The sequence below is a fragment of the Oryza sativa genome, chromosome 8 (genome assembly GCF_034140825.1).
Source record: "Oryza sativa Japonica Group chromosome 8, ASM3414082v1".
Taxonomy (NCBI): domain Eukaryota; kingdom Viridiplantae; phylum Streptophyta; class Magnoliopsida; order Poales; family Poaceae; genus Oryza; species Oryza sativa.
In genome coordinates, this window is record NC_089042.1 from 2,842,553 (window position 1) to 2,866,378 (window position 23,826).

Here is a 23,826-nt window from a genome sequence, read left to right on the forward strand (position 1 = left end):
TGAGGTAGCTGCCACGTCAGCTAGGGGATCGGCCCGGCCGCCACGGTGGCACAATGTCAGCGCCAGTCCCGTTGGCGGTGACACGGCCAACGTCAGCGCCAATGTGTTTGGCGCTGAGGCGACGGCCTATTTTTGGTTGAAGTTTTTGGCAGGGGTTAGTTTCGAAATAAGTTTTCCAAAAGGGTCAATTTGTCAAAAAAACGGGACTTTGCACCTCAACAGGGGTATAGTTAACTTTGCACCGATCTGACATTTAGGTGTTGTTTAAGTTTGGAGTTTTCTGGATATGGGAATGCAGGGCGCCTCTAAAGGTAAAGCTGTTTGCATGGCTGCTTGTCAGGAATAGACTGTCCACAAAACAAAATCTGCTAAAGAAAAAAATTGTTCAATCGGCGGCATGCATCATCTGTAATCATGGGGCTGAGACGGCGAATCACTTGTGTTTTACTTGCCCTTTTGCAATAAGCTTCTGGCGGGCAATTGCAATTCATCCACCCATTCAGCAAGTGCAAATGCTACACCAACTAAAACCCGCACAATCTGCCGGTAAAACATTTTCAGGTCTTCTAACTACTTTGTTTCTGGGCGCTTTGAAATCATCGTCATGACGTAGTTTTCAGGGGTTGTTCGCCTTCCATTGTTTCCTGCCTTCAAAGGTGTGTTAGCGAGGTGGCCCTCAGGGCAGAAAATCTGAAGATTGAAGATCGACATGTAATTTCTGTTTGGAAACAAATTTACTCTTCCCACCTTCAAACTCTAAACTTATTGTAATGGACAGTTTTCCTCCCCTTTGTTGCAATGAAAATTCGGATGCGGAAGCTCTTCCCCCGGTGAATTAGTAAAAAAAAAAAGTCTGGAGTTTAGTCTTAGAAAAAAGGGGTCCGGAGTTGACAATAAAATAATTAAACTTTACTGTGTAATAAATAAGACCAGTTAAGGAAATTGTTGGTCAATTCTTGGAGAGCATAATTAGGGCACCTGTCTCTAATATACAAAACAGTGCAGTGTACAACTGACCGACAACTTGGGAGTAGATTTCTCATATCATGTTCTCAACCTCGAGATCTAGGTAAGTAATAATTAAAAAGCTTAATTTTTCCCATTAGATGGATGAGCATCTTGCGTTAATAATAATATTTGTAAGACAAAGGAAGTAGTTGGTCAAGTCTTGCAAAAATACTGGAAATACCCCTGTGACCACTTGCAGCGTACGTAAAACGAGAAACCTCATTAGAACATGATTAATTAAATATTAATTATTATAAAATTGAAAAATTTATTTATTTGATTTTTAAACAACTTCTATATATTTTTTTAAAAAAAATACACCATTTAATCGTTTGAAAAACGTGCTAACAGAAAATGAGAAAGTTGAAGAGTTTAGAGTTGAGAAAAAGAACTAGGTCTAAATAACTAGTATAGGGTAGCGTAGTGTAGAGTGTACCGCAAAGAAGCGATAATACGTTAAAATGACACGATTACAGTATGAACTTGACGGTCCACACATGGTGTACAACAAATATTAGAACGGACATCAGCATGACGTAACTTGCACAATTGCACTGGCACTTTTAAACACAAAAAATCTATCTATCTATTATATACTAAAAATCCATTAAACTTCATACAAACGCTCTCAAGCCGCCACATGTCATTCTACAAATGCTCTCATAATGCCATATGGCACTCTAATAAATTAGAGAAAATATAAGAAATATCTAGCCATTGATTTATGCGCAAACATATGGATTAGATTTGTTAAAATCTCTCTCTCTCTCCTTAAAACCGGCTAATGTCCTTCCTATGCGCAACAGATGTGAAAAAAAAGGAAAGAAAAAGTCCGTTATTCATTTGTTAATGGGTAATATACGGCGGCGAGACTGTCACGAACCAACAAGTCGGATCGGAATTATCTCCTGTGAACAAAATACAACCACCAAAACACAGATTAAGTCTAGCACCCCGTGCTAATTGAGTCGCCTATTGTCTACCAGCAGTTCAGCATGATTAGTATACGTTTGATCAGTTGGATAGTTGAGAAGAGTATTAGAATGATATATCGACACATCTAATTATTTCGAATAAATGATAGATATATATTAAATGTTTAATTACCGGATTTAGATTAGTTGTATATATAACATAATCATTTAATGGAAACCTACCTATATTCTGTATTTTACAACACAACTACCTATATTCTCTTTCCTTCCTCCTCTAAGTTTTTTTTTCAAACTGTGCATATGTACCAAACACTCCTACGAGGCCGTGAAGAAGCCACGCCCCATGCCACGGCGGCGCCTCACGCTATCCATTGCTCCGCTTTCTTACCATCAATCTATCTATCTATTATCTATTCTATTATATACTAAAAGTCCATTAAATTTCCTACAAACGCTCTCATGCCGCCACATGGTGCTCTAAAAAGCTCTCAAGCTACCACAAGGCGCTATAATAAAATAGAAAAAAACTTAAAATTTCTGAGAAAAAAGAAAAAAAAATCTATCCCTCCAAATTCTTAAAAAGTTGGTGGACCCATTAGTTTACACAATTGGATTAGATATGTTATAAATAGTAATCTATCCCTTCAAATTTACCGAGTAATACTTTCCATAAAAAAATTGACTAGAAAAGGCTGAGAAGGCATTGGTACGTACGAATTAACAACCACAACCGAGAAAAGAAGAAATGATATACAGCAAAAAAAAAAAATACTGTATACGTACGTACTACTGGAAAAAATTTTTTAAAAAAAACATCGCTTTTTTTAAACTTGGATTTTCACTTCCTTTGTATTTTTTTATGACAGCCAACGTTAAATATTTAGTGAAACTACCGAAAGAAAACAACGCTCTTTAATCTGGATTTTCTATTATACTTCCTTTGTATTTTTTTTATTGTTTTTTATATATTGATGACCAATGTCATATATTTAGTGAAGGTGGTAGTATAAAAAATATATATCACTTAACAAACATGCACAGCCAAAACTAGATCTATAATATAATATAAAATATCAAATAAACGTATCATTTCACACTATTATTGTGGGCCTATATATTGATAGTTCAAGATGAAATAATGAGTAATTAAAATATTCAGGACATATTGTCAAAAACACAAATAAAAAATGTATTGTCTAAAAATAAGTTGCATGTTTTTCTCGCTAAACACGGTTTGAATTTTAGCCGTTAATGACTCGATCTACACTTTTGATTTATACGTATTTTTTAAGTACATAAGTAACAAATTTAAGGTTGAGTTGTAAAGTGTTTATCAGATTGGCTCCCTCATTTATCTTGAGCATGTTCTCCAAACTACTAAATTGTGCGTGTTGTGCAAATATATTCTATACATTTTTTTAAAAAAACTATTTTCATGTTTGTAATATTTAATACTTAATTAATCATACGTTAATGGCCTATATCGTTTTGTATGCCCTACATAAGCTCAATCAATGAGATCGAGTGTACCCTAATTAGGAGATAAATTAGATTATTTACTATAAAATTTAAAATTAAAGAACCAAGTTAACTATATTATTAAAAAATTATTACTTTGGATCATATATATTATACGGACTAGCTACTGTTCACTAATCCATACATTTTTAAGAAAAAATCAAATAGATTTTAGTGTCCCTTCCCTCTCTCTTAGCTATAAAACTAAAACAGAAACAATCAATAATATTGGAAATCTTTTAGAAACACAGCGTGCACGCACCCTACCCCTTTAGCATCTTAAAATACAGAGCCGGTACATTTTGAGATTGAAGAAGTTACCACGGTGCTTCGCTGTCGATGGGTACGTCACCTACCACTAAAAGAATAATTAGTCGTAAATACCAACACCCATGTCAAATCTAGAACTTGAACCCAGATGGGCAAGCTCTACCACGAGAAACCTAACCAGTTGAGTTGCGCTTACTTCGCAATAACATTGGATATTAAAACAATCCAGTTGAGCTGCGCTTACTTCGCAATAACATTGGATATTAAAACAACCATAATTTTTAAGCTACATTTCTGCAATACTCCTATGCCTTTTAAACTGGTAAACTATTAGTTATAATCGTTAGATCTATCTTACATAAAAAAGAATGTATTCATGGTACATGATATTTTCAAAATATTACTGCGCAATTATATTTCGTCGTTATCGTATTCATGTTAGGCTGCATGGAACCTCTCACCCACCCTACATGAAATGTACATGAAATGTTCATATATGATTGCCTCTCAAACTACATCAATCATATTAGACTATATAAACCTAAACATTTAGTAGATCTTCATGTTCCACCTAATTAATCCTTTAATGAACTATGATAATAGATATGCAATTTCAAAAATGCCTTATTTTACTTATTTTTACTTTCAATTCGTTGACATGTTTTTAAAAAATAAGTCTACCTTAATTTCAAATGATATAGAAGATTATAAAAAATTACTTATAGATATTATTTAAATATGATACAATATAAAACTAATAGGTTAGAAAATTATAAAAGCAATTAATGCCGATGAAAACAATTTATGGAGAAATTGTGGTAGATGTAACATTTCGCTCTTACAAATATCTCAAACTTAGCATAGGACACATGCCAGCGCGAATGCGCGGGATACCTTCCTAGTTATTATATACTAAAAGTCTATTAAACTTCGTACAAACGCTCCGAAACCGCCACGTGGCGTTTCTACGAGCGTTCCTAGGCCGCCATGTGGCATACTACAATCCCACCATCGATTTTCATTTAAATTGGTAGAACCATTATTTTACACCGTCAGATTAGATCTATTTAAAAAGCATATGCTTTCTGTGTCCAACAGAATCCATTTACCGGAAATATTTACATACGTATACGCATGAAAATAGTTATTACGTACGATGGAAATACTTACATACATATACATATGAAAATACTTACATGCGTATTTTAAGACAGAGGTATGGCTAGCACATAATAATTCAAGATTTCAGCATTATACATAATCCAATCAAGAAAGAATTAGATGATGCGCGTGTGTGTGTGTATATACATAGGGGAATATATATATATATATATATATATATATATATATATATATATATATATATATATATATATATATATATATATATATATATATATATATATATATATATATATATATATATATATATATATATATATATATATATATGGGACATATCCGGTGAAAATGAGCTAAGTGTTGAAAACTCATGAAAATCATACCTAAAAGATTTGTAAATTCATGAAAAAAAAACTAGAGATAGATGTAGATATGAAATATATTCTCACCAAATCTCAAGTTCAAACTCAACTTCGTTTAGGAGTAACAAAAAAGAAAAATTTCAGGTAAATAGTAACAGGACACTATTCACTTGAAATTTGTCTTTTTTGTTTCTCATAAACGAACTTGGGTTTGTAGTTGAGATTTGGTGAGAATGTATTTCATATCTACATCTATCTCTAGTATTTTTTTTCATGAATTTACGAAACTTTTAGGTATGATTTTCACGAGTTTTCAACACTTAGCTTATTTTCACCGGATATGTCCTCGTATATATATATATATATATATATATATATATATATATATATATATATATATATATATATATATATATATATATATATATATATATATATATAAAAGTAGCATTGAGCACACATACCTGAGATAGTGCGGTTAGGATGTGGCGCCTCCACAACTCATTGTCTTCGATATTGTAGGCGGTGATGAACACTTGGCCTCCAAGATGCATCAGAAGAATAGGTGCCCACACCACCTCTAGGTCGCGGCTGCTATTGTCGTTGTTGTCAGGCTGCAGTTTGTTTCTGCGGTTGAAGAGAGTGGCAAGCGCATATATGGCCAAGGCGTCGCTAGCGAGGTACGAGAGCCAGATGAAAAACCTATAGCAGTGCGGAATACGGGAGAACTTGCGCATGCCGCCAAAAATTACAAGAAAGTACTGTACGCCGAGGCTGCCCAATACAAGAATGCGCAGCTGCCACTCCTCCCACCATTTCACGCCGCTTGACAAATCCATCGTCTACGATCGAATTACAGTGGGCTAGCTCCCGTCTCTCTAGCTCTGTCCCCTTTTCATCTACGTGATGTTGCCTTTACATAGTCAGTCAGGCACACACATATATATCTAATGGGACTTATGGAGGAGTAATTTTCAAAACTTCGCGTCAACTACTGCTTCGATGCTTCCTTACTTGCATGGTCCTAGAGAAATATTCACGCACTAATCAATAATCTCGATCTCCATTATTAACTGTGTGATTGATCGATCCTGGAGCTTTTAAGTGTAGAGTATAAGAATCAGTTTTACTTGTAAAACATGTTACGTAGATCTCGAGGTCAACTACGATCGATTAATTCTATAAAATTACAATATATATTTAGTTTCATTAAGTTCCTGAACAACATTGAATTCACTAGGACATGCTCAGCCAGATTTCAGTTTTACAACAATACAATTCTCGAATACAATTACAACAAACAAATCACCCTATGCAGTTAACTAGCTAGCTAGAACACATACACTGCACCCAATCAATGAGACCTTGTTCCTTGACAACCCCTGTGCCTTACTCCCTCTTACCCTAGCTTCCCAATGTAAAGTTAAGGAGGAAGTTAAAGGACCAAATTGCCCCTGATTAATACAAAAGTTGTATTGGTGAATGGATAGGTGAAGGGTATTTAAGAGACAAATTATTTTATTTATTTTAGGACGGAGGGAGTATACACTAGTGTTAATGTACACACTATACAAGCTAGTATTACTAATAAATCAATCACCTGGTGTTCATGGTTAGTTCCTGTTCATGCTGTACCATTGCGCTTGTCCCCTCCTCCATTCCGTGGTCTCGACGAAGCCCACAAGCCCTTCCGCCCAGACTACTGCGCCTGTTTCTCTACTGACAGATTTTTCTTTTTTTGAAAAAAAAAACCCAAAGGTTTTCACTTAGCATACATGACATGAATGTTCAGGCTGTCTTTCAGTCAAATGATCGTTGTCTGTCGGTGTAATTGTATGGCCTCAAATATACTACTTACCTAAGCCAGCTCCGGGCGTTGATTATAGGCAGTGCAGTGGCAGGCACATCCTCTCTTCAACATTTGCTCCTATTCAGAAAGCAGAAAGCAAGAGACAGTTATATACCCTGTGTAGGTACAGAGAAAGATGGTAGCTAGGCTTCACGAGAAGAGTAAATTTATGGTCCTTGACACTACTAAAAAAACACCCATAAGTGTCGGTCACAAAGGTGCCGGTTAGCCAAAAACCGACACCTATAAGTCATTTCCTGTCAATGTAGCAAAAAACCGGCACTTATAACAATTAATAGGTGTCGGTTTTTGTTGGGAAGGTCATTGGTACCGGTTTTTATCAAAAACCGGCACTAAAAATACTCCCGCCAACGGTCCAAAAATTGCATAGGTGGCGGCCGTGGACAAAAACCGGCACCTATACGAAAGGTGGCGGTTATTTAAACGAACCGACACCTATGTGTTTGCATCATATAGGCCGGCGAGGGGAATAGGTGCCGGTTTTCTAATAAAAAGCCGGCACCTTTTATCTCTGTAGGTATCGGTTCTACCACACAAACCGACACCTATGTGGCTAGTATATACTCCGTATTTCACTACGCCCCCAGCCTTATCCGCCCGCCCGCTCCTCACAATCGTGGTCGTCGCCATCATCGTCCATCGCCGTCGTCGCCACTTGCCGCCGCCGTCCGCCCACCGCCGCCACCGCCCACCGCCACCACCACCGCCCACCGCCGCCGCTCCCTCGGATCTCCTCCACCGCCACTGCTCCCTCTGCTCTCCGCCCCCACCGCCCGCCACCCTACCTCCCCCTACCGCCCCCACCGCCGCCGCCACCGCCACCGCCCACCGCCGCCACCGCCACCGCCCACCGCCGCCACCGCCCACCGCCACCGCCGTGGATCTGCGCCGTCGCCTACCGCCGCCGCTCCCTCCGCCCACCGCCGTGGATCTGCACCGCCGCTCCCTCGGCTCTCCTCCACCGCCGCCGCTCCCTCGGTTCTCCTCCACCGCCGCCGCTCCCTCGGCTCCCCCTCGGCTCTCCTCCACCGCCGCCGCCGTGGATCGACGCCAAGAGGTTCCCCTCTCCTCTTTACTGTAATTATCTTGGTTGATAGTGTTTTAGACCGCAACTGTCACTAATTTTGGATCACATTAGTCTCTTCTACCTGTGACTAATTTTGTACTACTAAATAAGTTCAATCACAAAAAAATTGGCTAAATAGTGTAAATGTTTCAGCTAAGTACTGTACATTAGTTATGATATTTTTCATGTAGACTTTTCAAAAAAACAAGCCATAAGCACCTAATTAATCAAGTGCATGCAGTTCGACCTGAGAAAACTATAAAATCACACTATAATTATCATGGAGACACACTCTAATCAAGGTTGCAGAGATCTAGGGACAGTTACACAGTGGTTAGAGGAAATCTTGGGTATGTGTGTCTTGGGTTGGTTAGTTGCTGGAATTGTTGTCCTCATAATGGAAGAATTGTTGGTGACTTTCTTGTTAATAGAATCTGAGCTGAAGTGTCCTGTATCATGTTTGTGTCCTGAAGTGTTATTGGTCACCATGTTATTGGTCCTCTGGTGTGTCCATGAGGCCTGAGGGCACCTTAACCTTAACCTATTAATTAACAACAAAAATTTAGTTCTACTCTACATTTAGCCTATGTAATCCTATATACCTATACAAATCATCCCCACTACTAGGAATTCTCTGCTTCCTGATGCTGTCACGTCACCTCATTTTCTCATGGCCGTTGGATTTGAATCGAACGATCAACCATCTGCACTGCATCGCATCCCTGTCCCCTCAGCAGACTCGAAGAGGCAAGCAGGCACGGGAGAAGAAGCGACGCGGGAGAGAAAGTTCCACTGGAAGCAGAGGAGGCACGCGATGGCGACCAGGGGGCAGGAGGGCACCTGCGGCACTGCAAGTGGGATCGCCCGGCGCGGGAGGCCACGGGGCGCAGGCGTAAGCACGCTCGCTGGGATGCGATGCGACGGGGGGCGGAGGAGGACGGTGCGGGCAGCAGGAGAGGGAGAGGATGCGGTGTGGGTGGACGGCACGTTGTGCTGCTGAGTAGGGGTGAAAACGGGGCGGGTATTTCCCGCCCGCCCGCCCAGCCGTATTATTTCGGGACAATTTCGGGTAAAAATTTCGGGTACCCGGAAGTTTTTACGGGTAGCGGGTTCGAATACGGGTATTTTCTATCGGATATGAGATCGGGTTCGGGAGGACGGTATCCGACGGATACGGATTATCCGGTAAAAATACGGGTATTACCCGGTTAAATATCCGGATAATACCCGGATAACATGCCTAGCCCAATAAAGCACTAGTGGCCAAAAGGCCTACTAGTACAATGACCACCATCAACCAGTAAACCATGCTTAACAACCCAACAACTAAAAATACTAATTACTGTTCAGTGTTCACTAATCCCACTAAGCAATGACGCCGAGACTACGAGCGCCACCGGTGCTGCGGTGCAGCACCCGTAGCACCGCCACCTGCTGCATCCGTTGAGCCGTGGCCACCGCCGCTACATGCCTTTTCTGCCAGCCGATCCTCATCTCTTCACACTACACTGGTCAAGGTCACCTGTGACGGGCCCAAACCCTCACCTTTGACGGTTTTGGGCTTGGTCAGTGATCAGTGGTCACTGGTAAGTCCAGTCACCTTTGACGGGTGGCCGGCCGTCAGTGGTGACATCCACCTCTGACGGGCAAGTTAATAGAAGGCCGTCAGAGGTGTTGGTCTAAGCTAGACTAGGGCTTGTTAGGACCCGTCACAGGTGTCTCATCTCTGACGAGCCCCTAAATAAAGGCCCGTCAGAGGTGATGATCCCCGGTATATAGTAGCCGTCACAGGGTGACCCACCTGTGACGGGCCCGAAAGTAAAAGCCCGTCACAGGTGGGTCACCTGTGACGGTCCGACGTTTGCGAGTCCGTCACAGGTGAAGTTACCTGTGACGGATGTTTCTTCCGAACCGTCACTGATGAGTTAATTCCAGAAAAAAAATAAATGCTAAATATTGGCTAGCCTCAGGAATTGCTAGCCATGCCCTCTGAAACACAGAAACATCACAGGTGCCAGTCACCCCCCCTCCATATCACATATTCCCCAACTGCCCAACATCACAGATGCATCACATATCACAGATCCATCACAAAGCAACAATTTACAACATCACATATGCAACAATTTAATTTATTATAGCACACAATTCATACCCCATGAAAGTCCTCAAATGATTACCAAAATTTCTTGTATTCTGTTCGTTGTGAACCTCCACAACCTGTCAATAAGGGAAAAAAAAAGGAGAAAACAGATGAATAGTACAACATAAATCGTAGTTGATCAAATGTGATGACAATTTAGTAAAGTACCATAAATATTGCACATATGAAAGTAAATTACATTGCACTCTATAAAAACATAATTTTTTACATCGCCAGAAATTATAAAAACATCTTTTTTACATCACAATAAATTATCTAGCCAAGTTCATGAGTCTATTTGGCATGAAAACGTCCTTTCTTGTTCATTATTTCTGCAAGAATAAAGGCGCACAATTCGCCTCTGATAGCGGGGGGGGTTGATGGGTGAGATCTTGAAGCCAGCTCTACCTTTCTGTTTAATAAATAAGAGGTTAATTAGCACGTTTTGAATAGCAATGTAGATATTGAAATGAGCTTATTCGCCATTAGCAACAACCTCAGGGTCGAAATCTTTCACCTCTCTTAGAAGTGTTGACATGTTGTGGCACACGTGGAAACCACATTGGTCTCCGATCTGTTGTGCGCATGCAAACTTGGTGTCATGATAAAGTTCATTCTTGCCCTCCTTGTGCCTACCACCCTTTTCCACATATGGACCCCAAGCCATATTTAAGGCCTTGGTGATTTCACTGAAATCATAATCTTTGGACTTATTGGAGTTAAGGTAGGTAACCCTACTCCACTTAGGTACGATGACTAGGAGAATCCAATGTCGCCTGCGCAGTGGTTATGTAGCGTTAGTACTAAGAACCTTAACTTCAAAAACAATATACACGAAGGGTATTGTCCTCTTACTCTTGGTTGTGTGCGCACATGATGTACTCCTTGTCTTGATGGGCCCATAAACACCGGTTGACATAGTCAACCACCTCAGTGGAGCTCTGTTGTAAATTAACCTCATTCACCATGGATGGATCAAGGAACCCAACCTGATTACCATGGCGACGACTCTCGATCCAACACAACCTTAAAATATTTACGTATTAGAACTAATTTAATTAGGAGATATAGTCCAGTCATATCACAAGTATAGAAGGTATGCACTTACAAGGAGTAGCATTTTAGAAGACCAGTGTCCAACTTCCGGATCCTGAAAAGGTCGAAGAGGTCATCAAAGCCTATAGTTATATAGGCAGGCGACGATAGGAACGGCTGGTGGTCGTGATGTCCAACTATGGATGACTCCCTCATTTTCCGCTTGGCATTGCTTAGCTCCATGTATTGCTTATGTAGCTCCCGGCAAGCAATACCCATCACAGCTAACACATTGTCCTCCACCAATGGCATGCCTAGCTCAAATTGGGCTGGCGCCCTCACGACCTTCCCCGATTTGCTTACCGGCATCGACGTCGCAGCCTTGCCCCTTTTTGGCTCCGGCGCCAACTCCCCGACCTTCCCCTTGCCTCGTTCACGCTTCTGGCCCTTGACAAGTGGTGGGGAGCTATCGGCCTTTCTTGTGGTCTTTATTGGAGCCAAGCTTTGAGCTATATCTGCCAAGTCCATATCAGCTCCACCGGGAGAATGAGGTACTGACAATGCCGGTCCACGGGGAGCCTCAATTGATAGCTTAGACTTGGGAGGTGTAAGCTCCGTCGGTCGACTTGGACGAGGAGTCATCTTCACAACTATGTCTTCTTTGGGCCATTGTATGAATGTCTTGCGCGCATCGCCCAAAGTCATGATTTCATCATTTGGGGGCACGGGCAGCGGATAGCCTGACCAGGTGTCCTTTACTGTATCGATGGACACCTTGGCATACCCAGCTAGCAGGTCTGCGCCGTGGACCTTGTCTGTAACCGAGGGCTTGAAAGCCATGCCCTCAGCGACTTCAGGAGCGAAAGTTGGGTGGACTCTCGCTAGTAGGACACACTGTGCTGCGCCCTGCATAAGGTGAAAGTTTGAATTTAATATTGGAATGTGTAAATGTCTTTTATTAGATATGGATCGGATAACAATAATTACCTCGATGTGGTCCACTGCAGCTAGTGGTGCGATCGGGAGACCAGGGGCCGGCACCTCTGTGGATGCACAACTACTCCTATGCTGTGACGGACTCGCGTCGTGTTGTATACGAGGAGTTGGTTGCACAGCAGGTGTTGTGACTCGGGGTATATTCATGTCGGCGAGCACCTTGTTAACCCTTTCTTCCACCCTTGCATTCATGCTAGCTTCTAGTTCTTGAATGACCTCAACCTTAAGTTCGGCCTTCAAACGAGCGTCCCTCTCTTCCTTGGAGACTTTCCGTTTCCTGTATTGGGAGCTGTACTGAGGGAGTCCATGCTTCCAGGGCACATCGCTACCAATTCCCCGAGTTCGGCCAGGATGTTCTTTGGTTCCGAGCGCCTTTGTGAGGATGTCATCTTCGCGCCTCTTCGGCGCGGACTCAACCTCGCTTTGTGAAGCTTGTTCAGCAACCAAGCCCAACTAGAAAAGAAGATAGTCGTTTATACGAACTTGTACTTTATACGAACGGAAATTAGTTAGGTTAAGTAGTGAACTCACCAGTTCCTGATAGACGACGGCATCACTTTTGTTCTCAAATGTGACAGAGCCGTCCGGGTTGACCTTACCCCTTGCCCGCGCCCAGTTGCGAGCTCTTTGTTCAGGGATGTCTGAAAACGGGGCAGGTACATTCGCTGCTGCAGCGGCTGCATCTTCTTGGGCCCATATTGCCTCCTTGCCGATGTACCCTGCGGTGCCCAGCCGATGCGGGTGCTCATTCCGCTGTTGCAGTACGCGATGTGCCTCGCTGGATTCCCTAAACTCTTGGGTGGTCTTGAGAGAGCAGAATTCCTCCCACACCGCTTCGGTTATTTGAGGGTATTCATCGAACGGCGTATGATTGCCGGGCGGGTTGACATACTCGGTGAAGAGCTTCGACTTCCAATTCTTCCAAGCTTTGCCCATCTTTTGTAATGCCTTCCGCTTGAGCCTATCCTTTGCTTCGGCTGGAAATGTGAACCATTTCTCCATTGCCGTCCAAGCTCGCTCTTTCTCGGCTTCTGTGACCTTCCCGATATCTTTATGGAGGATCCCGAAGTTCTCACGTGCCGCTATCCCGCAGCAGTTAGACCATCTTCCAATGACAGTCCTGGGCGCCGTGGGCCTACCACTAGCGTCAACCTCTCTTATAACTTGCACTGTGGTCGGCCATATATTTTGTGACCGCGGATTTCTACTAGACCTACTTGCACTTGTCTCGCCCGACATCGACGTATGTTGTTCCTGCGGCAATTCTGCAGCACAAACAGAAGGCAATATTTGCTAAGGGGTGCTAGCTAAAATTTATGTGGTCATGTGGTGAAAATTTATCCTATAAATTACCATGAATTTCGGGTTGTTGGACCGCCGTTGTCGCGGGATGACCTTCGGCAACTGCCTCTGTGGCTGGGTTTGCTTCTTCCTGGATCCTCGCAGGTGTTGGGGAGGGCGGGTTTGCGCCGGGCGTTGACATGGTTTAACTTTCGCGAAAAAGATTATAAATTTCCTACCATTAGACTAAATAGCATTAGATCCAATGTAATACGGGGTATACTATGAAAGATATGGCCTCAGTTTTGCTGAGAAATATGCATCAATTACAATCATTTGCATGAAGGGATAAAAAGAGAAAATCATAAGGAAAAGAGCAAGTGCAGGAAATCTGTTCTTATGCATAAAAAAAGAACAAGTGTAGAGGTATATAACCACTGAATCAATCATGCAAATTTAAAAAACAGCAGCAGCAAGGGTACATAATTTGCATGATTGACATAAAACAGCAGCAGGAGGAGTATATATGCCACAGGGGTAGCAACAGCAGGGGCAAATTAACTAAAACAACATGTCTAGATATACTCCTCTTATCAATCCAGAAGAAAAGAGCAAGTGCAGAAAAAAGAGGAAATAGAAAATAAAATAGAACAAGTGTAGTTCATCTGTTCTTATCAATAAAATAGAACAAGTGTAGTTCATCTTTTCTTATCCATAAGGAAAAGAGCAAGTGCAGGAAATTAGAGTAGGAAACAGCAACAGCAGGGTGGAAATTCACATAAACAGCAACAGCAGGGTGGAAATTCACATAAACAGCAACAGCAGAGGGAAATTCACATAGACAGCAAGGGTATATAAATCAACAAGTGTAGATAATCTGTTCTTATCCATAAAGAAAAGAACAGGTATAGATAGAATGTTATTAAGCAATTCATCCTTGGCCATTTAACAAGAAGTACAGGGGCAACAACAGCAGTGGTATATAAATCATGCATATATTATTGTAGATAAAAAAATGAACAAGTGCAGAAAATCTGTTCTTATGCATAAAAAAAGAGAGATTCACTGCACCAAAATCATGTAATACGGGGTATACTATGAAAGATATGGCCTCAGTTTTGCTCAGAAATATGCATCAATTATATTCATTTCCATGAAGGGATAAAAAGAGGAAATCATAACATCAAAAGAGCAAATCTGTTCTTATGCATAAAAAAAGAACAAGTGTAGATACTCTGTTCTTATCCATAAAGAACAAGTGTAGAGGTATATAACCACTGAGTCAATCATGCAAATTTAAAAAACAGCCCACAATAAGGGTACAGATAAACTATTCTTATTGAGCAATTCATTACTTATTGAGCCACAACAGGGGCAAAAAGAAGAATAGATAAAAAAATGATCAAGTGTAGATAATCTGTTCTTATTGAGCAATTCATCACTGGCCATTTATCAATCCAGAAGAAAAGAGCAAGTGCAGAAAATCTGTTCTTATGCATAAAAAAAGAGCAAGTGCACAAAATCTGTTCTTATGCATAAAAAAAGAACAAGTGTAGAGGTATATAACTACTCTACACTGGCCATTTAATAAGGAACAAGTGAACAAGTGTAGGGGCAGTAGCAGGGGTGTAGATAAAAAAGGAGACAGTACTACTAACTTCATGTAAACAGCAATTCATCCATTCAATTCAAGCAAGTCTACATAATAAAACAGCCCACAATATTGTGGCAGCAGCAGCAAGGGTATATAAATCATGTATATAAACAACAATTCATACAATTGACCTATTCATAGACAAAAAGGGTATATAAATCAACAAGTTTAGATAATCTGCAAAGCCTCCTTAATCATCAAATTATGACAGAAAACAAAATGCATGGAGAATTTTGGTGTCTAGGTCGGTTCCGTCCATGGACTACACTGGCCTATCCACCAAAATTCCCCATGCACTTTGTATTCTGTGATGGTTTGATAACCTCGGAACTACATTAAATCTGCGGCCAATCTATCAATTCTTCCCTTGTAACTAGATTTCAAACCCTACACCTAATAAAGGTCCTTAATTATCAAAGAATTATAGAAAACAAAATGCATTAAAAATTCATGCTAAGATCCTCTATTGATGCTAAGATTCACTGCACCAAAATCATGTATATAAAATCTAGCCCCTACATTCATCCAAAACATCCACAGACAACAAATCACATTTAATTCATCTATACAGCAGCACCAATAATCGAAACAACAAATCACATTTCATTCATCTAAACAATGCAATTCATCCATCGGAAAAAAGGAGGAATGGGGGAGGGTGGCGGCATACTTGGAGAAGCGGCGTACTTGGAGACGGCGGCGCAGGCCGTAGTCGTCCTGGATCCTGGTGGCGGCGGCGGAGAGGCAGTGGCGAAGAGGTCGAGGCGGTCGGCGGTGGTCGGGGATCCCGGCGTCGGGGAGGTCAGGGTCGGGGAGGTCGGGGAAGTCGATGGACGGACGGCGGAGAGGACGACCGGCGGCGAGGGCGGCGGTGGAGGCGGCGGCGGAGAGGGCGGTGGAGAGGACGGCAGAGATGGCGGCAGAGAGGGCAGCGGAGATGGCGGCGGAGAGGGCAGAGGAGAGGTTGAGGCGGCGACGGTGGAGATGTCGGCAGAGAGGGCGGCGGCGAGGAGGGTCTGGATGGCGGCGGAGATGGCGGCGGAGAGGTCGAGACGGCGACGGTGGAGATGGCGGTGGAGATGGATGGCGGCGGTCGAGAGAGTGAGTGCGGCGGCGGTGGTGCAGGCCGGCGTCGGTGGAGAGGTCGAGGCGGCGGTGGAGAGGAGGGCGTAGAGGGCGGCAGAGAGGTCGAGAGAGGCGAGGCGGCGGTCGAGAGAGTGAGTGAGTGAGAGTGGGCGCCGGATCTGGATCGATCTAGAAGATGTCCAACCCTAGGTCAACCCTAGTCAAACTCACCTGTGACGGGCTCCAACTATGTGGCCGTCACAGGTGAGGTCACCTGTGACGGGCGCCAACCGTGGAGCCGTCACAGGTAAGACCACCTGTGACGGGCCCAGCACTCTGGGCCGTCACAGGTGAGGTCACCTGTGACGGCCCTACAGATTCTTTCTCATATTCCTATACGGGTGATACCTTGGGAGAAATCTCCTGTGACCCATGTAGACCGTCTTGTGTGAATGCTTCAACCATTTGCTTCTTGTTTCCTCCATACACTTCGAACACGCCCATTTCCCTTTCACAGTTTGGCCAGAAAGGTTGCCAAGGGCCGGATAATCGTTGATGGTACAAAACAGCATCGCATGGAGGTTGAAATACTCTTGTGCATATGCGTCCCATGTTCGTGTGCCCTCATTCCATAGCCTTTCGAAGTCATCGATTATCGGTTCAAGGAACACATCGATATCGTTGCCAGGTTGTCTCGGTCCTTGAATGAGCATGGCAAGCATAATGTACTTTCTTTTGAAACACAACCAGGGAGGAAGGTTATAGTTAACAAGCAGAACTGGCCATGTACTGTGACGACTGCTCAAATCACCAAAAGGATTAATGCCGTCCGTACACATTGCGAAACGCATGTTTCTTGGGTCATTTGAGAATTCCTGGTAAATCCTATCGATTGTCCTCCACTGTACTGAATCTGCTGGGTGCCTCAGCATAGTATCGACTTTCCGTTCTTCGGCATGCCAGCGCACAAGCTTAGCTTGTTCCTTGTTCGCAAACATTCTCTTCATGCGCTCCGCAATTGGGAGATACCACACCACCTTTGCTGGGCCTCCCCTCTTTGACTTACTTCCTTCACCTTCACTCTTTGCTCGTTTGTATCTTGATGCCCCACAGATAGGGCAGACATCCAAGTCAGCGTATTCCTTGTAATACAAAATGCAGTCGTTCGGACATGCATGAATTCTTCTGACCTCCAGGCCCAACGGACATAATACTTGCTTCGCTTCATATGTCGTCTGAGGTAAATTGTTCCCCTCTGGCAACAGATCCTTTAACAGCTCAAGGAGTTCTGTAAAACTCTTGTCCGACCAGCCATTACTAGCCTTAAGCTTCATGAGTTCCAACACGCATGACAACTTGCTGTGCTTCGACTTGCATCCATCATACAACGGCATCTGGCAATCTTCCACCAACTTACTAAACTTCTCATAATCTCTGTCGTTGTCCTCTGCGTCTTCAATGTCATGCAACATTGTAGATAGACATTGAGTGTCCAAATCTATGGTCTCTCCACCTAAAGGAGAAGGTACGAACATGCCTTCTCGAGCTGCGGCGGTGTTCTCTACATCCTGATCCAACACTTCTTCAGCTGCGACATCAGGCGCCTCTTGCTCTCCATGCTTGGTCCAGCAGGTATATTTCTTCATGAATCCATTCATTATCAAATGAGCATGCACTTCATCCTTGTCTTCGATCATCTGTTCATTCTTACAGTCCCTACATGGGCACAACATGTGCATGCTCATCCTACTTTTTCTGTCATTATCCGCAAATGTGACAAATTCAGTGACCCCCTCTCTATACTCGGTAGACGAACGATGCGCATAGTACATCCATCTACGATCCATCTGAAATCAACAACATACGAAGAAAAATAAATGATGATCGATATGTTGAGAATGAATGGAGAATAATGTGTTTTTTACCTTGAATTTTAGCAAAAAATCGCCCCCTTGCCCTCCCAACCGATTTGTGAACAGTACAATGGTCGGGATGGAAAGCAGTTGGCAGTTTGGGGGTATTTATAGACCCAACACACCTCAAACGGGTTAGATAAAAAAAGCCCGTCAAAGGTATTGCTCATACCTTTGACGGGCTTCTATTCAACGGCCCGTCACTGGTATCCTCTCACCTGTGACGGGCCAGAAATGAAAGCCGTCACAGGTGGCGGCCCATCACCTCTGACGGCTTCTAATGTATCGGCCCGTCACAGGTGAGGGGATACCAGTGACGGGTTGGAAGAAAAACTCGTCACTGGTATACCTCTGACGGGTTTTCCTTTCGGCCCGTCACAGGTGAGGGGATACCTGTGACGGGCCGCGGCCAGATGCCTCACCGGTGACGGCATCCCGTATAACCCGTCAAAGGTAATGGTCACTACTGACCAATTCGTTTGCCCGTCACAGGTATCCCGTCAGAGGTGTGAGGATCTGGCGTAGTGTCAGGAACAGGAAGTCAGCAGCTCATCACAAGTCAGGCCGAGTTTAGTTCCAAACTTTTTCTTTAAACTTCCAATTTTTCTATCGTATAAAACTTTACTACATACACAAACTTCTAACTTTTCCATCGCATCGTTTTAATTTCAACCAAACTTTCAATTTTTCCAGTTAAAAATCGATTGTTCCTTGACGTATTGCTCGTATATCTTAAACCCTAATAATATAGTCACATTATGGATATACGGGGATGGTTGAATATATAGCTATTGTCTATATAGTATAGATGATCGTTGCTTTGACGTGATATCCGAAAAGATATTCATAACCGATAGTGGTCGTATCCGTCTAGGTACGTATTCGTCTCATATTTGTGCCTGATATTATCCGTGCTTGTATCCGTATTCGATACTATCCGTATCCAAGCCGATTCCGATTATAAAATGTGGGTTAGGATATGGGAAGAGTGAGATCCGACCGAACCCGACCCGATTTCACCCCTAGTCGTGGTGCCGCGAGGAACTGAAACTGCCGACGACTGCCATCAAGTACATCCATCAATTAATGGCTTGCCTTTTCTTCTCCTCCTATCCCTCTTTTAGTTCTGCCACTATATCAAATTTATCCCTCTTGCGTATCCATCGATCTACCAAGCAATTGGAGCTGGCAGTCTGCTCCTGTTCCTGGATTTTTGCTGGCTTGATTCATATGCATCTCACACTATTATCTCTCCAATCACTCCAATGATCTAACACAGGTGATCACACACCAATTTCCCCTTTCCTTTTGTTTGCTCAATCGGATTTTGTTCATCAAAATAGAACCTCACTTTTACATGCACACCATTTCGATTGCTCCTATCAATATTTAATTCAATTTTGTACTATGGTTCATATTTAGGATATAGTAGCATTATTTACCCAGTTTGACTGTCTAACACATTTTTTTTGTTGCTGTAGTTTCCCATCCTCTTTTGTTTCCCAGGTTTTAGGCCCATGATTACTGACTTAGTTGATTTTTACTCTTGATTTGTCTCTTAAGCGGTTGAAGGGTATGGAAAACAATATCATATACATCCATTGGTTGATTTGTCACCCAATCAGATCTAAGAATGTATGGGCATGCTAAGCCGATGAAGTTTTTTTTAATTGGTATTCAATTATGATCTTTAGCTGGTGAAGCTATATCTCGGTATATATAAGGTGCTGATGCAACTGATCTGGATATAGACTCTTTTTGTGACTCTGAATCAGCTTAGTAATATTGGTATTTCGGAAGTTTTCTGAAAGCTACGAACACAGAAAGGAGTTAACGAAGGATGAGAACTTAATTATATATTTTAGAGGTAATCCTTTTCCCAACTCCGATAGCTAAGCAGGAATTTGTTCTACTATTCTCTATGATCGTTTAACAGTTTAGTTATGATTCCCCAGCTAACCGTGATAATTGGACTATGTATGTAGATGTTTAAATATAAAATGAGAGTCTTTTTAGTGATGGTTATCAATTTTGTAATTGTATGGTAGTCATGGATCGACCAGATTTGCTACATGCCTCAACTGCACATTCCTGGTGGCGTATCATATGACAACATATAAATAATAATTTTTACTTGTGGCTAAATGTACATTTCTTACCGCAATAAAAATATGATATTTCAGCAACTTATTCAAGAACTTATTAGCATTCTATTGCAAGATTAACTACTGAGGTACTAAAACCGAGCTAAATGGATCAGTGAGGGAGAGCTGTACTACGAAATACTTTATGCAGAATACAAGGCTACCAAGTCAATGAGGATATCAGTTCCAGTACACCACCTATATATTTTCCTTCCAGTCTCAGTTCGTATAGATTTTCTTTAGAAAGGTTCATATGGACATTAAACATATAGTTCTGCATAATTCTATTGATGGTGTATATTTTTCATTCTTCAGCAACGAGGTAATAGACTTTAATTTTATTGTTCCAATACTAGATCTATCCGGTCAGCAACTATGTATTTCACCTGCAATTCTGTTGCATTTTTAACCACGGCTACCAAAGTGGAGATAGCTCATCACATAATTTTTACTCCCTCCATTCCATAATATGAAGGCTTTACGAAGTCAATCACTTAGGATTAATTTTTTTTTCTTTCCTCCTCATGTGCTACTATGCTCTTGGTGCATCTTTGAAATTTATTTATTATTCCCCGCAGCAACGCGCGGGGTATTATCTAGTTAGTACAACACTAGGTACTGAATGCTACAGTTTCTAACTCTGCATTTACTTTGCTATTGTCACGTGTTTATCCTTCACTTTTGCCACGTGTTTATCCTTCTCTTTTCAATTTTTAGCAATAACATACCTACTGATATGAATTGTTGTGGGATTTTAAAATGAGTCTTCTTGGAAATGTGAATGATGTGGATGTGCAAGATGTGAATGTAATATTCCGTGATTTTCGTGGACGATGTGAATATTATTGTGTCATTTTTGTTCCATAGTGTATTTTTGTGGATGATGTGGATGTCGAGGATGTGGATGTGCATATGTGAATGTAATATTTTGTGATTTGTGTGGATGCATATGTGAATCTGCGAATGCATATATGTGAATGTCCATATTTGTGTGAATGCATATGTGAATCTACGAATATAATATTGTGTCATTTTTGTGATTTCTGTGTTTCAGGATGCTGTATTTCACAATATATTTTTTTTGGCTTTTAGAATTATAGGTGCTGGTTCTTATAAAAAACCGACACCTATTATAGGAGTACAACCGGCACCTATAATCAATATAGGTGTCGGTTCTAGTCTACAACCGGCACCTATAATAAATATAGGTGTCGGTTCTTGGTGTATAACCGGCACCTATAATTTTAAAAGGTGTCGGGTCCGGAACCGACACCTATTAGGCCTTAAGAACCGGCACTAATGGGTATTTTTGTAGTAGTGTGAGGAGGTACCATTTTTTCTATTATAAATTTGGTACCTAGATACTATAAGATACCAAATTTTACACTAAATTTTTGGTACCTCATGGTACCTCCTCAAGGACCGTAAAATTGCTCTCACGAGAATGTTAACTTTTGAGAACTTTTACTGTATAATATATTGATATAAACTATCTAATGTAGATTGATTTTATTTTCGCTTAAATAGATGGTAGTGTAAAATTTCAAGGGTAAATGCATCTTTCTTTGTTATTCTGCGTGGGTCATTTTTGTTGAAAAAGAAAGTACTGCCTTTGTTTCATATTATAAGTCGTTTGACTCTATCGGTGATATGGGCCTGAGGGTATCGAGACTAGAGGAAGGAGGCTGTCCCCAGTACCACATGGCACTCCCCCAAGGGGGTCGGGCCCACGGTAGCGCGGCGGGTCGGGCTGCCCCGACCCCCTTTGCAGGACGCCACGTGTGCGGAGTTAGGTGAACGGTCCCAACACCCACCTAACCGCATTTAAGGCCCCCTGAGCGGGCGCGCCACGCCGCATTTAATGCGACGTGCTGTGCGCCTGATCGGTCTGTGACCGGTCGAATGATTGATGGGACCGAGGTAGTGCGCCTGCGCATTGGTCATACGTCAGGCGGCATGCCGCCTGCCATGCCCTGTCACGTCATGATGATGAGAGGCTAACCCGGCCGGAGACGGTTCATCCGCTCTGGTCAAAGCAGGTTTCTTGTTTCCCGGTGCAGATGGGAACCCAGAAGTCTTCACCCATTAAATGGTGAATGACACGTATGGGTGTCCCCCATGTCAGCCGGTTCGATTTGATGGGCCCCATGTTGTGGTGCCTATGCTTGTGGCTTCCAAGTCAAGCACCAAGACATGCATTTAATCTAGGCTTATGTGGCAGCCCCTTGAAATATAAAAGGAGGTCCAGGCTTGGTGAGAGGGAGAGATGGGTTCTTTGGCTAACTCATGCTTGGGTCTCACCAATTCAAGTGCATGTATTCCATAGTCGATCAACCAAGCACAGGAGTAGGGTATTACGCTTTTCAGCGGTCCGAACCTGTATAAACCCCTTTGGTCTCATCGTTTCCAAGGGGCCCGACCCCCTCTACATCACACCGTTCCACCGAATCCTCGATTCTCACCTGCTGCCTCTGGCCGAACTAAAACGGGGGGGCCTCACAGTCCCTCGCTTGAGACGTGCACCCTCCGACAGACTCTTTTAAGAGTCAAATTTTGTTAAGTCTGACCAATTTTATAGAAAATTTAGCAATATCTAATTTATCAAATTAGTTTCATTAAATCAAACATTGAATATATTTTGATAATATGTTTGTTTTGCGTTGAAAGTATTACTATTTTTTTTATAAATTTAGTCAAACTTAAAGAAATTTGAGTAGGAAAAAAGTCAAATGACTCGTAATATGAAACTAAGGGAGTAATTAATTTAGATAAAAATTGGTATTATTGTTAGGGTTGTATGAATGTGTTAGCCTAACTAGCAAGATTCAGAATGTGTAGGGCCTTCCACGCACATCTACTATGTTATAACTTGCATTATTTAACCAGTAGTTGGTCGCTTGCGCCGTCGCCCGCCGATGGAGATGTCGCTAGGTGGGTGAGAAATTGGGGATAGGGTGGGGTGGGGAAATTAGGGTTTGGATTTATATATGATAGGCTAATTGGCCTTTTGGGCTTATGACATACTAGGATTAATAGTCGAATATACATCCTTTGGGCTCCGCAGGTCACCAGCGGGTGACTGTCCTCCCCCGCCCCCGCCCATTATCGGGGCCCCGACCCCGACTCCCCGCGGATTGAAACCAGCACCCGTCCCTGCCCTCACGGGGGAAATTGCCACCCCTAGCCAGGCACATCCTTTCTTCAACATTTACTCCTATTCATAAAGCAAGAGACAGTTATATACCCTGTGTAGGTATAGAAGAAAGATGGTAGTAGGCTTCATGAGAATGTTAACTTTTGAGAACTTTTACTGTATAATATACTGATATAAATGATTTAATGGTGTAGATTGATTTGATTTTTCGCTTAAATAGATGGTAGTGTAAAATTTACAAGGGTAAATGCATATTTCTTTGTTATTCTGTGAGGGTCATTTTTGTTAAA

The 23,826-nt window shown here is 42.2% G+C and overlaps 1 long non-coding RNA gene and 1 pseudogene across 1 annotated transcript; one reads left to right on the plus strand and one right to left on the minus strand.

The window, feature by feature from the left end:
* The first annotated feature begins 53 nt into the window (after positions 1–53).
* On the plus strand, positions 54–771 carry LOC136351411 (uncharacterized; annotated as a pseudogene).
* A 9,699-nt stretch (positions 772–10,470) lies between these two features.
* LOC136351497 (uncharacterized) lies at positions 10,471–11,228 on the minus strand. Its single transcript, XR_010734702.1, has 3 exons — positions 11,150–11,228; positions 10,791–11,070; positions 10,471–10,706 (listed from the first exon to the last, which is right to left on the minus strand). It is a non-coding gene; the product is annotated as an uncharacterized lncRNA (long non-coding RNA).
* Positions 11,229–23,826: the final 12,598 nt, after the last annotated feature.